Raw genomic sequence first — 16471 nt, 5'->3', positions numbered from 1 at the left:
CATTGCGCTCGATCATATTACAGGGAGCCCAATAACCCGGCCCACCACGCCGCCGTCCCATATCTGACATTTTAATAAGCATGACTACTCATTCCACTCGACCACGTCACAGCTACTTAAAATTACTATATGGTAGTTACAGTATTCGCACTTTACATGAGGATGCATGCGGCAATCAACACAAAAGCCGCTACGCTATCATATATCAAGAAAGCAGTATGAAAAATAAATTATAACGTTGTCCGCAAATAAACTTATTCTTGCTATATATTGATATCATCTATAAATTCATCTATCCTATAATAGGCTTTTTTACATAACATTTGTTTAATATAAAATTTGAATTGTCTCTCTGTCAGATTTAGCGTAGATTCTGGCAGTTTATTATAGAATCTTACGCAATGAATTATTAACTTTGTGTAGTGTAGTGTATATAGTAGTATAATAGTGTGTAGTAGTGTAGTGTATTTATTATTTTATTTCGTGTATATTTACAAAAATAGAATATCTAAGTATTTATATCAGTTGTCTAGTACCCATAACACAAGCTCTGCTTAACATGGGACTAGGCGGCGTTGTGTAACAGGACATTTAGTCCTGGTATATCATTATTTGCGTAATATATGTTGCTATCAATGTATTGTTTGATTAATAGATGTTACAACACGCATACTTTCCTGCGGCACCTTGCACGTGGTGCGGCGTTGCTCCCTAATCGGCGAGTTATTGCCGGATACAGCTGATTTAATGTCATTACACTCGTTTCCGACGTGCACCAATTTGTCATCTCCCCCGCACCCCTCTCGTCTGCGCCCTCCGCCTCACCCCCGGCCCCCTACAGTCCCCCACCCGACCATCAGTGACATTCCGCGCACTCCTTCCGATTCCCATAGAAAATGTCTGGAATTATCATTTTAAATATAGAGCGCACGCAACCGGCTATGATTGGAGTACTAGTCAAAAGTCATCACCCGCTCTATACCGTACGGTACGGAACCACTGAGAGTCGATGCAAATTATTATCACGAGATAAAAGAGAAATATAAATCTTTATCGTTGCAATGAAATATGGAATGTAACGTTCATTATGTTATTGTAAAAGATACCAACATACTCTTAATTATTATGAACTTCATTATATTTATCTTTTCTTTCTCTTCTTTTATATATATAAATTTACTAGCTACTCGCCCCGGCTTCGTACATGTACTATATATAAACCTTCCTCTTGAATCACTCTATCTATTAAAAAAACCGCTTCAAAATCCGTTGCGTAGTTTTAAAGATTTAAGCGTACATAGTGAGGGACAGCGAAAGCGACTTTGTTTTATAGAGGAAGGTTTATATGTATAATACATATACATCCGAGTGAAGCCGGGGCGAGTAGCTAGTCTTTTATAAATTTAAAAGAAGGTAATACTCACCCACACGGGGCTTATTATTATTATTATTTTAATATTAGGAAGACATACGACCTGACAATGTATTAGTACTAGTTCGTAGTTTGTATTTAACTTAAATAATAATAATAATAATAATATATTTATTTAAATTATAAAGTGTAAAGTTGCTACAAAATTATTTAAAATTGCAACACACAAGTTTCTTGCTCGTTCTTCTTGTGATGAGACAGCTTTCCGAATGTGCGGTAGATTAAAAAATGAGTAATGATAAAAATGCTAAAATGTAACTTTATTTGAATAATAAATTTTCCGTTCTGCTCTGTTCTTCTTATATATTCTTATGACCTGATAGGAAATGGGTGTCAGCCCATGAACATTGTCTACAGCTTGAAAATTAAATATAAATGAAGTTTGACAATTTTATGTATATTTTATAACGATTTACTTAATTTACTCGAGTAAAATAGATTATGGATCATTATCTACAGATCATAATGCACCTACCAGCCACCTCAAACTAATTCTGAATCCAAACCATTTGACCACAGAAACCAAACGCTAAATACATAGCAGTTGGCCCGCCCGCGACCCGTCCGACCCGCACCGATATTTATGTGCGGAGTAATCAGTCCGCCCCTAATTAAAAACATATGGGTTTGCGACGTGTACAACATACACACGATCTGCTTTCCTGTTCAGTTATAGAATACCGTAATGAACAATATTAATTATTTAGTGTTTGACCTTAAACTACAGTATGGGAGCAAGAGTTACGCAAATGCCAGCACCGTACGGAATCTTTAGATAGCAGAAGTTCGTGAGGGATATAAATGATGAAGTGAATTATAAGAATGACCTATCAGAATCAGAGAGGAAAGACCATTTACTGTCTAATATAGAAATCAAATATCACTAGTATCAAATTCAAATTCAAATTTAAAAATCATTTATTCATGTAGGACATTTTAGCCGCTTATGAACGTCAAGTTTTTACATTATAATTTTTTTTACCCTACCGTCCAGTTCGGTATATTTGAGAAGAACTGGCAAGAAACTCAATCGAATTACTTTTTTTTAAAAGCCAGTTTATTTACAATGCATAGGTATTTATGTAGGTGTCTATGTCTAACATTAAATGAAAATCCCGTGCATGAACAACTATTGCCATGCACGCTCGTCATTCAAGTAATCGTTTAGTGAGTAATAGGCCTTGCTCAGTAAATATGATTTAACAGATGTTTTGAATTTATTTAAGGGTAATTCCAATATATCCTTTGGTATCTTATTGTAAATTTTTATACCTATTCCCATAAAAGAGCTATTAACTTTTTCTAAACGATACTTGGGGACAAGTTTGTCTTTAAATCTAGTATTAATATTATGAATATTGCTGTTTTTTGGAAGTAAGTCAAGATTTTTATTTTATAGGATGTCGTGAGTGTCTAGAGGTTATCGGCACTTGGCTTTCCTTTATTTTATTAGGTACTTTAGTTGACATTTAAAATGAGTAGCTACTGTTCTGTAACCAACCAATTTTAATAATTAGTGATTCAGGATTTAATATTATTTTAACAGAATTTAATTTTGGAAATTTCTTGCTATTATTGATTACGCTTCTGCTATATAACAACAGTTCTATATTACACATACTATTTAGCGCTTTCGAAGTTCCATTCAGTGGATCACAATTTCTTTAGTTTTGCCGTCAATACTAGAAAATGCTTGGTTTCTATGGAAAACTGTTGTTAAGCTGTAACATTACACTGACCACATGTCGTCACCTGCAATAAGCAAACAAAGTCGCTGTCGCTGTCTGTCCGTCACTATGTATGCTTAAAAAAAATCTTTGAAACTACGCAACGGATTTTGAAGCGGTTTTTTTTTTTAATAGATAGAGTGATTCTAGAGGAAGGTTTATATGGGTAATACATGTACACCCGTGCGAAGCCGGGGTGGCTAGTCATAGATATATTAATCTGATAATGACTTGCGCCAAGCTTAGCGATGGCTGGATGCCGATAAGCGAGACTGGGACATGGTACATGGAGCGCCCAGGGTGGTCCGCTGCATCTACATAACCATATTATATGGTGCAGTATTAAAATATTCATGATCAATAGATCACAGATACGTTATCGCCTCTCGAGTACAAGAACTACATTGAGTACGCAATTAGTACACTTATATTTAGTAGTGTTATTTCTACATCTAATTGTTTACTATGTTACCACTGTACTATACTTTCTCCTTCATTACATTCACCTTTGAGTCAGTCACCTTTGTTATATATATATATATATATATATATATATATATATATATATATATATATATATATAGACTATATATATATATATATAAACCAAAGGTGACTGACATAGTGATCTATCAACGCACAGCCCAAACCACTGGACGGATCGGGCTGAAATTTGGCATGCAGGTCGATGTTATGACGTAGGCATCCTCTAAGAAAGGATTTTGATAAATTCCACCCCTAAGGGGATAAATTAACGCGAAGCCGCGGGTAAAAGCTAGTATAAAATAAAGTCGCTATCTGTCCCTATGTATGCTTAAATCATTAAAACTACGCAACAGATTTTGAAGCGGTTTTTTAATAGATAGAGTGATTCAAGAGGAAGGTTTATATATATAATACATGTACACCCGTGCTAAGCCGGGGCGTGTAGCTAGTGTAGAATAAATCAAGTTATATTGGTAATATACGCCCAAGTGAAGTTTTATATACACATCGTATTATTTAGCACAACACTAGAAATTTCAATGATTACAACTGATCTCCACTCACTGCCATCTATACCAATATTATAAAGCTGAAAAGTTTGTTTGTTTGAACGTGCTAGTGTTAGGAATTACGGGTTCGTATTGAAAAATGATTTTTATGTTGGATAGTCCATTTGTCGAGGGAGGCTTTAATAATATAATAATAATCTCTGGACAATTCACACAGCGCCATCTAGACCCAAATTAAGATAGCTAAAGCTTGTGTTATGGGTACTAGATAACTGATACAAATACTGTAGATATTTTTTTTTCGTAAATACATACATATTATATATAGAAAACACCGATACAAATGTTTGTGCCTTGCGAGGAATCGAACCCGCGACCATAGGACGTAAAGCGATGTGCTAGACCGCTAGACCACCGAGGTCGCCAAAGTTTAGGTTATATAACACTACGCTCTGACCAACAGAAGCGAAGTATCAGTGAAAAATGTTGTAAAAACGGAAAATATTATCCGTATTTAAGAGCTTCTGTTGCGTCCGCTGCGCGTACGAAGTCGCGGGCACAGCTAGTCCGTAATAAACAATAAGCAAATAAAAATATATTCGAGTTGGAACTCGAATATATTTTTTAAATCACGTGCACTGCATTTGGTGTATGCTTTGTGCTAGTTAAAAGTTTAAATTTGCCGCTTACCTGTCAGTGCAGGGCGCACAGTTAGCTCCAACAACTACCTACATAGAGTTTTAACTTTGAGCTGAAACCACCAGAATATAGGCTCGCCTGAACTCAGTTCCAAATTCACAAACAAACCAAAACTTATTCATTCTAAGTCGTAGTGATTCCTAGCAACATATAGCCTAAACTATTACGACCTCGATGGTCTAGCGGTCTAGCTTTACGATCGATGTTCGCGGGTTCGATTCCTCGCACGGCACAAACATTTGTATTCATGAGTATGATTATTTGTATCGGTCTGGGTGTTTTCTATGTATAATATTTATGTATGTACAAAAAAAAATAATCTATGTATATGTATCAGTTATCTAGTACCCATAACACAAGCTTTAGCTAAAGCTTGTGTTAAGCTAGCTAGCTTAACTTGGGTCTAGATGGAGCTGTGTGAATTATCCTGAGATTATTATATTCAAACATTTAATAATCTTGTACTAATAATTTTAATTGTCACTCACCATAAATGTAATCGTACTGCACGCACACGCTGTTTGCGGCTGCTAACGTCGCTTTAAACTTTTAATCGTAATCTTGAACGCGAACTCCATCCCACGCAACTAAACTTCGACAGTTAAATGTAAATTTACTGTAAAACACTTTGCTGTGAGTGGCTACATACATACACTTGTAACTAACAAGGACCAAACTTTAATATTTCACATATTAAGCTTATTAAGATCGACCCCTCGTCCAATTCAAACGAGGATCGAAATTACGACGACCTGAGCCGAGATTCGAACCTCTAGTGGTGCCCTCAGACTAAAGTCGTATCCGACAGGCGGGAGTTGGCCTTTGCTCCATAAGTCCTTCCGCGAGTTTGGAGTGCCATCTGCACTCGCCTATCGTCCGGTGAAGCTGTACAGGCCAGCTGCGACCAACAGCATTAGAGTAGTCCGAAAAAAAATTATGCATATTAGGAAGCTGGACGTTATAAAATTTGCCTAAAATGACGGTTTTAATACGTCTCAGATAGACAGAAACGTCTGTATAGTCTGATAGTTAAAAATTAGAACCTAACGGATAAATCTGTTCATAAATTTAAGTTTGAATTTAATTGCTAAAGAGTGGTTGAGTTTACTCAAATAACAAAACAGGTGGTCGTTGGCTCACTTGTTCTCTAGTTCGCTCGCTCTCTCGCTCTCATACTGCGAAAGGCGGCTGGCATTCAGCAACAGTAGCTAATGGCCCGCATACGATGGAATCGCTGATAAAAGTTTCATACTTACTGTAGAAATATCGAAGTTTCTGCTTCGAAACACATACAGTACACGTATATTAACATAACTGTACCTGCACATGTACTTGCGATTAAGTAAAAGGTGTATTTAGCGTACTGTTGCCATATTGGTCAGGCACCTCCACATTAGGATAGACTGAAGAGGAAACGCCACGTATTTTGCAGGAATATTATTCCAATATGTAAATGTATGTTTCCTTTCTATTATATATAATAAACTGTATGTTAACTGTTACATATTGCTCTTTAATGTGTACATTTTCTACGTTACAGTTGTCTGTCTTTTTCTTAGTCTCTATTTACTATCTTTTGTTACGTTCTCTTTCTGTTGTCACTTTTTCATTGTCAGACTATGTTATATGATATGTATATGGTATTTTTGATTTATATCTTTTATTTCATATTTATTGGTGTATGTATATGCATATATGTATATCATTTGTTTAACCTATTGTTCTTCTTATTGATTACATTTACACCGGCTACAGTTTCTCTGCACAGCCTGTGGTTGACTGGTAGAAAATGCCGTAAGGCATTAAGTCCGCCATATGCATTTCCCTTGGTATGTTGTGCATTAAAGATATATAAAAAATAAAAATAAATATGCCGCCTAATAAAAATGCGACGCAATATATGAATTACTCTACCATTATTTTCACATTTGAATTATATCTAATATAGATCAACAATACAATTGCCAGACAGTCTAAATCGTCACATTTTTCAATACAAATTAAAACGTTCATGCAAATTACATTAACGTGAACAAGTCGCTCAAACTTTATTGCATGTGTACCTATTTGCTTTTGAGAATCAAAGCAACCAGACAGTGCATGTTTAAATATTACAAATTGCTGTGATAGTATAGTGGTGCAGGGTTGTTGAGGAGCAGGGTTGTTGAGTACATATTTAAATATTACAAAATACTGTATTAATATAATGCTGCTGGATTGTTGGGTTGTTGATTTGCAGAGTTGTTGGGTTGTTGGGTAGCGGGTTGTTGTGTTATTGGGTACATATTTAAATATTACAAAGTACTGTATTAATGTAATGCTGCTGGATTATTGGATTGTTGATTTGCAGAGTTGCTGGGTTGTTGGGTAGCGGGTTGTTGTGTTATTGGGTACATATTTAAATATTACAAAGTACTGTAGTAATGTAGTGCTGCTGGATTGTTGGGTTCTTGATTTGCAGAGTTGTTGGGTTGTTGGGTAGCGGGTTGTTGTGTTATTGGGTACATATTTAAATATTACAAAGTACTGTATTAATGTAATGCTGCAGGGTTGTTGGGTTGTTGGGTTGTTGGGTAGCGGGTTGTTGTGTTATTGGGTACATATTTAAATATTACAAAGTACTGTATTAATGTAATGCTGCAGGGTTGTTGGGTTGTTGGGTTGTTGGGTAGCGGGTTGTTGTGTTATTGGGTACATATTTAAATATTACAAAGTACTGTAGTAATGTAGTGCTGCTGGATTGTTGGGTAGCGGGGTTGTAGAGTAGGTAAGTGGCGGCGTGGCAGGTGCGTGTGACGCATCGCCGCACCGATTGTCATGCTAATGCACGACGGCTCTAAGAGGCGAGGGTGGATCTGTACATGATGTGGCTTGATTGAAAAACTTGTTCAGCGTTCGCTCATAACCATAAAATCGTATTTTTAAATTACACGTACAGCAAGATTAGAGTCTGTGTGGTCACACATCTATTCGTTAGTCTCGCTAAGACTCGAGAACGGCTGAACCGATTTGGCTAATTTTAGTCTTGAAACATTCGACGAAATTGCATGGAGAATAGCAAAATTTTATTTACCCATACAAACTGTCAAACAGAGTGCCTTTTGAAATTTATTTCGTAACTAAACTTCAAAACTCCTTTAATACTGAGGTGCAACGGAGTTCGCGGGACAGCTAGTAGTTAATAATATTTGGCGGACTTAACACAATGCGACATTTTCTACTAGTTACCTATACAACAATAGTTTTAGATTTATTTTAGTAATAATAATAATAATTCAAGAATATAAAATGTATTAATTAAAATAAAAAAAAATCTCAGGACAATTCACACAGCGCCATCTAGACCCAAGTTAAGCTGGCTAAAGCTTGTGATATTACTACTACTGGGTACTAGATAACTGATACAAATACATAGATATTCATTTTCTAAATAATAATAATAAATTTAATAATATTTCAGGACAATTCACACAGCGCCATCTAGTTCCAAGCTAAGCAGAGCTTGTGTTTTGGGTTATAAGTACATGGATACATTTTTTTGTAACTACATGACATAAGTAAACAATCATACTCATGAATACAAATTTTTTGCCATGCGAAGAATCGAACCCACGACAATCGAATAGTATGTGCTACATATTATATATAAAAAACACCAGACTGTCAAACAATCATACTCATGAATACAAATGTTTGTGCCGTGCGAAGAATCGAACCCACGACCATCGGAAGTAAAGCGGTGTATTAAACCACTAGACCACCGTGGCCGTCATTAGTAAGTCTATTTACAGAGTGAATAGCAGTTTGTAACATTGCGAAAAAGAATTACAAACTCATGTTTTTGCTTGTAAACTTCAATTCAATCACTGCTAACTTGCAAGCGCCTCTATAGCCACAGATAACATAATATTACATACTATAGCTCAGCTCTAAAATAATATTATTGCCTATGAGAGCAAAGTTGGTCCCGCTTACAACTTCACCGTCCGTGGCCATTGCCAATGTAATGTTTACGATTTGTTCCGGTCTCTCTTGTGTACCATACTGATAGTCTCAGGAGTACGAGTACTTCTTTTTACTATATAGTTTATTCCCGCGGCATTTTGCATATCAAAATCTAAGTCAGCACTGGTCATAATCTATACATCTATGCATATAAATAAAATTGGAGCCTCTGTTTGTAATATTGACATAACCGTCTTTTACTACACGCATATGAATATAAATACGGTACATACACCAAAATAACATTTTTTGCAATTTTTGTCTGTCTATCTGTCTGGTTGTTTCGACTAATCTCTGAAATGGATGGACCCGATTTTGCTGGGACTTTTATTAGCAGGTAGCTGATATAATAAGGAGTAACTTAAGGTACTTTTAGAAAAATAAAGTTTAATTCCACGCGGACGAAATCGCGGGTACAGCTAGTATTATATATATTGAGTATTAAGTTGTTTGAATCTCGATTGTGTCATAATATTAACGTAAAATTACTTCGGTAAGTATCCTTGCATAGAAGAATACAATAAATTTGCGACGGAGTGGGAGCGAGCAGCGAGCAGCGAGCAGCGAGCGGCTTCCGCTTTAGCCTCCGCTGTCTAAAAGGATAATAAAGAGATGAAAAAGCAAGGTTCGCAACTTAATACCAGTCGCTCTGACTCGGACCTCCCAATTTTTCTCCGGTGAATTATGTAGCGGGCCGGATCATCCCCGGGGATAAAAAGCAGAGCCGGCGACGTCGCCTCCCCCGCCCCCAGCCCCCCCGCGACACCCGCGACACCCTCCACGAAGGCAGCACCCGAGAGGGAACTGTTTAGCATACATTAAGAAATTCGTAACAACTGCTCAATTTATCTCCAATTAAGAACTATTAGAAATTAAATTATACCTACCCACAAATAGTCATAACAGTTAATGGTAGTATAGTAATCATTACATAGTATAAAACAATGTCGCTGTCGCTGTCTGTACGTCACTATGTATGCTTTTCTAAAATAAAAGTAGCCTAAGTTAATCCTTATTACATCAGCTATCTGCCAATAAAAGTCCCGTCAAAATCTACCCAGCCATTTCAGAGATTAGCCGGAACAAACAGGCAGCAGACAGACAAAAATTGTAAAAAATGTTATTTTGGTGTATATACCGTATTCATATGTAGTAAAAAACGGTTATTTCAATATTACAAACAGACACTCCAATTTTATTTATATGTATAGATGACTAGATGTTAAATTGTACCGTTAGTGAACCACTGGACTCGAATCTAGGACATTCCTGCATGGACTACCTTAGAAACTCTTTGGGATGAGATGATGAGAGGCGTCCTCCCGTGCCCTCCTCATAAAGCGGTGGCATTTCACTCATAATTATCTGGAACAACAAGGCGCACTCAACTAGCGACATCTTATAGAACTTCCTTCGTTTTGTTCCCAGATATTTTACATCCCCCAAAGTGGGGACATTTTTTTTTAATAATAATAATATTTATTTTTCTCCACAAAATCATACATAATATAGAGTGCTGCAGAGCCTTTGAGGCATGTAAAATTCTATGCAAAAATACAGATTTGTGGAGAACTGGTGCCTGTACTAGGTATCCGAAGAAGCTGTATCACGGGTCACCAGTTCCCCCACTAGATCTTACATGCTAAAATTTATATGTAGGTACATTAGATGAGGGATATGATATGGCTACTACATTTAATGATACAGAGAATATGTAAAGAAAGAACAATTAAAATAAACGAGGCACGGTGTACGGGGGCGCGGGTGTGTCAGTTCTGTGGCGAGGTGATTATTGCCGCCACGATTTTCTTAATAGATATACATAAATAAATGTTTGAAGTTGCGATCCACTTACAAACCTCCATCTAAATATATATAACTCAAAGGTGACTCACTGACATAGTGATCTATCAACGTGCAGCCCAAACCACTGGACGGATCGGGCTGAAATATGGCATGCAGGTAGATGTTATGACGTAGGCATTCGCTAAGAATGGATTTTGATTAATTTTACCCCCAAGGGGATAAAATAGGGGATGACAGTTTGTATTAAACTTTGTCAATATTAAACCGATCGGGCTGAGACTTTGCATGCATGAAGCTACTATGACGTAGGTATCCCCTAACAAAGGATTTTGATAAATTCCACCCCTAAGGGGATACAATAGTGGATGAAAGTTTGTATAAATCTTCTTAGATTTTCGACTGATTGAACTTAAAATTAAAGATTGGGGCTACTATGATGAAGACGTTCGCTTAAATAGGAATTTGATAAATTCAACCCCCATGGGGATAAAATAAGGGATGATGCAGGATGTGTAGTTGGAACCTATCAGTACCTAATGGAACGAATAAATTAAGACGAACAAAATCATTTTTAGTTCTTTAAGCTACTTTTATTTTAGAAAATTCCGCGTGGAATTAAATTCCACGCGGACAAAGTCGCGGGAACAGCTGGTTTATAATATTTGGATAGATAATTGATTTATTGCCAACATAACACAAATAATACAATATACAATAAGACACAGAATAATGAATAAAAAATAACATGCAAAGTTGTCAATAGGAGCTGCCTCAGCTGTTGCTGATACAAGCACAACCTCAATGAGGTGCACCTATACAGCACTGGTTTTCAGGCAGCCCCCATTTCTCATTAAAAAAAACTAAGATGCGGGTTTGTTAACTATATACAGATACATGTAAATTTATTATATTTAAAATAACAAAAAAATATATATTAAACAAGATCTGGGATATATACACAAATATAAATATATATAAAATGTATTACAATATTCAATGCTGATAAAAACCAAAATCAGTTACAGTAACAGTATCAAAAGAAAAAAAATTACACAGATAAAAAGAAAAGCCAATCTGCATTACATGTTATTATTTATTTAAACATTTATGATCCTTAATCGGTTAGTTAATAATATGTTTCTGTAATAATAAAATTAGTAGGAAAATCACACTTATCTTTCAATCTACTTGATGAGGCCTTATTGTGACTGACTTGTGACTTGACAATTTGAACATAGAGTAAGGTGTATGATATAGATTTTCAATAAATATTTATATACGTATAAAACGTTCTTATTAGTAGACACTTACAGAAAAACAAATAATAGATATGTGAAATACCAATACAATAAACTTTCCCGAATAAAATTTTGTTTCATTAGGTTTCATTCCATATTAACAAGATTTTCGTTTCATATATGTATCTATATACATACATATACAAATTCAAATTCAAAAATCATTTATTAATGTAGGATATTTTAGCCGCTTATGAACGTCATGTTTTGTACATTATAATTTTAATTTTTACCTTACCCTACCGTCCAGTTCGGTATATAGATCCAATTGAGAAGAACTGGCAAGAAACTCAATTAAATTACTTTTTTTTTAAAAGCCAGTTTGTTTACCATTTATATAGTTGTCTATGTCTAACATTAAATGCAAATCCAGTGCATGAACAAATATGCCGTGCCATGCACGGTCGTCACTCAAGTAATCGTTTAGTGAGTAATAGGCCTTGCTCAGTAAATATGATTTAACAGATGTTTTGAATTTATTTAAGGGTAATTCCAATATATCCTTTGGTATCTTATTGTAAATTTTTATACCTATTCCCATAAAAGATCTATTGATTTTTTCTAAACGACATCACGGCATGTACGCAATAAGCATTGCGTTTATTTCCCGACACCAGTGAAATGGTATATCTAAGAGCACGTATCTGAGATTGTTTTAGGAGGGCGAAGAATAAAAGAAGCTTTGAATAAGTATTATTGAGATGAGTGGCGACACTCGGCGACACTCGGCGACACTTGTTAGCACCGCGTGTGTTGCCGCGCGACGCCGCCCGCCACTCTTCGCACTCCGCACTCCAGGCGAACATGGGGCCACCTCTTGTATATACTCCGATAAAGTCTACTTGCACGAAATTCCAATTAGGGATTAACTTACGCATTAAACGAATGGAAATACCTACATGTCCTGCTTTGTTAGGAACCATAATAAATCACTCGCTATTTGATATTTGTATTGGTATTCTGTAAGCGTGTTATCAACTCACTTCACTCATCGCTCCACTCAAGGCACTCATAATAATAATAATAGCCTTTCTTACATAATATTTATCTCAATCTTATTTCATTACTTGAAAGTTGTCTTGCTGTCCAGCATAGGCCTCCCCTACAGTTCGCCATTGAATACGATTCTGCGCTACTCTTTTCCACGTATGTCCCGCTATTTTTTTAATATCCTCTTCCCATGTACGACACTATCTCCCTTTCCTTCTTTTATATTGTCTCGGGCACCAGTCTGTAACATCCTTGGACCACTTATCTTTCTTGCTTCTAATCAATACATTTTAGTTTTTTAGTATAGTAAATTACATCTTCTAGTTTTTTTCCTGATAGTATCCAGTTTAATTTTGTCTTTTAATTTGATGTTCAGTATGCTTCGTTCCATGTTGTGTTGACAAGTTTCTAGTTTATGTATATTATGATTAGTTAAGCTCCAAGTTTGGCATCCATATGTCATAACAGGCAAAATGTGTGAATTAAATATTTTACTCTTCGATTTCACTGGTACGAGTGGATTCTTCATTACCTCTTTGAGATACCAGTATCTTTTCCATTCATTTCACTCATCGATCCACTCAAGACACTTATATCACTTGTCAAATATAAAGTTCCTACTGAGCTATCGAGTTTATATATTTCTAAAAAAATCACTAATGTCTGTTTTACGTCCATCCTACTTTCGAGCGTGCGGCACTGTTTTTGGCTATCAAGTTTTACAATACCAATGTACAAGCTCACCGCGGATTCCGCTTTCGAATTCGTAAGTGATACTTACAGAATAGTGCTACTGGACAAAGTTGAATACATACACGTATCGTAAGAGTAATCCTTTAAGTTATCGTGGGAACACATCGGGTACGGGGACGAGTGCGAGTGGGAGCCAAAAAACTAGTAACAATAGCACCTTGTCCCGTCCAGGAAGCTATTCGTCTCCGTCTTCCGACTCGAATTATGGTCCTTGTTTAAGATAGTTAAATGTAAGTAATTTTAGTTCACTCTGTGCAAACTAGATGGCGCCACAGGTAAATGTAAATGGCGCTATTAATATGTTTTTGGTTTTAATGACCTCCCTATAATTTTCTTTAATAAAAACCGTATCGTCGCTTTTGAATGGTAGATTCAATTGGAACTCTCAGTAGCAGTAGCTTTCGAGCTCACAGTACCAGTATTTGTTCAGTCCTAAATAACAAGCCTCGTTTGTGTCCCATCGTGATAAACACTGATACACACTGAATATAGTACACAAGTTATAATTTGTAATGGAAATAATTTGGAGGCGTGAATCCCTCACTCGGTAATGATACGGTATCATCCGCCGCCCTCACCTTCGCACCAGTATTTGTGAAAACTATAAAATGTTTTACAACAAATCTATTGGAAATAATGCCAGCTTACGAGCAGAGGACGTACAAAAAGGCGTTCACGAAATTAAAGTTGTCGGACATTAAATTACTTTCAAATTTGGGGCTTTTATCGTAATTGTAATACGTTTTATAGCGTTATTAGAGACTCCAATTGACTCGATAATTACGTTTTAATAGTGAAGCATCGGAGGGGCCGAGGTGGGGCCGGGGCCGGGGCCTGTCACTGCGGGTAACGAGAGTGCCATCACCTCGTAAACTGTAATGCCTTCTTGTCAACACCAGCCTGTGTCAATTTTTATGTTTACTTTGTTAGTTGTAGTTTAGAACTTAACTTAATGTGCTACGTCGTCGTTACTCTCTTATTGTATTAATTTACTAGTAAAGGCTATAACAGAATAGCAGAGAGGGTGGACTCACTGCCCTCTCTGAGTTATAGATCGTTTTGTCTTCTTCGTTACTTTTAAATTTTATTATTGTATAGACAACAATTGTATTAATTTTTGTTTGAGATTATTATTATTATTATTACTATATGTATCCACAGCCCCCGAGCCCCCGAGGCCGCGCCGTTTCTTGCACTCGTCGCTGGAATATTAACGAATTTTGCACCGCGACAAACAACAGTTTAGCAACAATAATAGCCAAACTTGAGCCATTAGCATATTTTATTCGTTACTTTCGCCGGTTGTTGGAGAAACCTCGGGGAGCCGGCGAGGGGTCGGCAAAGGGTTATCTCTGAGCGTCTGCCGTGTGCTGGCGGCGACTCTCGTGTAATCCTTTTATCAGAGGACACTAGCTGCCGGGACACGGCAATCCCCAGCCGGGGCGTCTCACATATATAATGTTATATATATGTACAACAGTTTATCACACTGAACGTTTACGATATTTATATACTTATATTATACTAGCTATTGCTCGCGGCTTCGCTCGCGATAATTTACCCCTTTAAGGTGGAATTTATCAAAACCCTTTCTTAACGGATGCCTACGTCACAACATCTACCTGCATGCCAAATTTCAGCCGGATCCGTCCAGTGGTTTGGGCTGTGCGTTGATAGATCACAATGTCAGTCACGGTTGAGTTATATATATTATACATTATTATATATATTATATATTATATTGTATGTATGTATTTTATATATTAATAGGAAATATGATTAATGTTCCTTCTATTCCATCATGCGCCATCCACCACCTACTGTCTTTTCTCCTGTACCCAAAGGTTCTCTGGAAGAAATCGCTTAAGCGATAAGACCGCGTTTTGTAGCCATAGTCTAAATATTAGTTTTCTTTTGTATATACATATATATTTTGTTATTATGTGCACCATAAATAATAATACTTATATTATTATTATTTATTTTTGTTATTATATTTATTTATACTTTATTATTTTCAAAGTAGGTGTAAGTAATGAGTTTGTATATTTATTTATATTTGTTATCTTTTCATCCAGTCTATAGTTAAACTGAGTAACAGTTTCAAATATATTTTTTAGTTGATCTTAAGACATAAAAGACAAGTACATTTACTGTATACCTGTTTATATCTACAGCCGAGCCCGCTGAGTACACTAAAACAAAATAATGTCAAAATTTCTCTTTTTGTAACCTCAGTAACATTTCTTTATATGTATTCACTTCACGTTCGTAAATATAATTTATTAAGACTTTTAAACTCCATATTCATAGGCAGAGAAGTTAGACCAAGGTTCTTAATTGCTAGAATAAACAGATATAAGAAAGCGAGAAATAAACCAAGTGCTGCACTCAAGTAGGGACTCGAGGTCGAGGGCGAAACGTCGCGTCGCGTCGCCGCCCGAGCGGCTGCAACAAAATGGAAACACGGAGCGACGTCGAGCGCAGCCAGAGGCGATTCATTTTCACAACAAACACTTGTAATCCCGCTGTTTTGCTAAATACAATATTTTCATTACGCCTCTTTAAGAGGTCCCCTCCAAACAAAAAACAAGATTACTTTCTGAAGTTTGAAGCGAAATGACGCTTAAACAAGGTTAACTCAATTTGCGCTAAATTCCTCTCGCTCGAGAGGGTGCTACGAGAGCCATATTTTTTGCCCTCCGACGACGAGCCGCGGGGATTAACTCGATTATCAGAATTCAGAATTCAGAAAAGGGCGGTAAT

General features: G+C 36.4%; 1 protein-coding gene across 1 annotated transcript in view; it reads left to right on the top strand.

Moving 5' to 3' along the window:
* Positions 1-16471, top strand: part of LOC131841399 (collagen alpha-1(XXIII) chain-like) — a 361871-nt gene that overhangs the window by 308892 nt on the left and 36508 nt on the right. The gene's annotated exons all lie outside the window — the stretch shown is intronic.

This window comes from Achroia grisella, unplaced genomic scaffold (genome assembly GCF_030625045.1).
Source record: "Achroia grisella isolate CSIRO2021 unplaced genomic scaffold, CSIRO_AGI_Agris_v1 utg1668, whole genome shotgun sequence".
Lineage (NCBI taxonomy): Eukaryota > Metazoa > Arthropoda > Insecta > Lepidoptera > Pyralidae > Achroia > Achroia grisella.
This window is presented reverse-complemented; position numbering and strand designations above follow the sequence as displayed.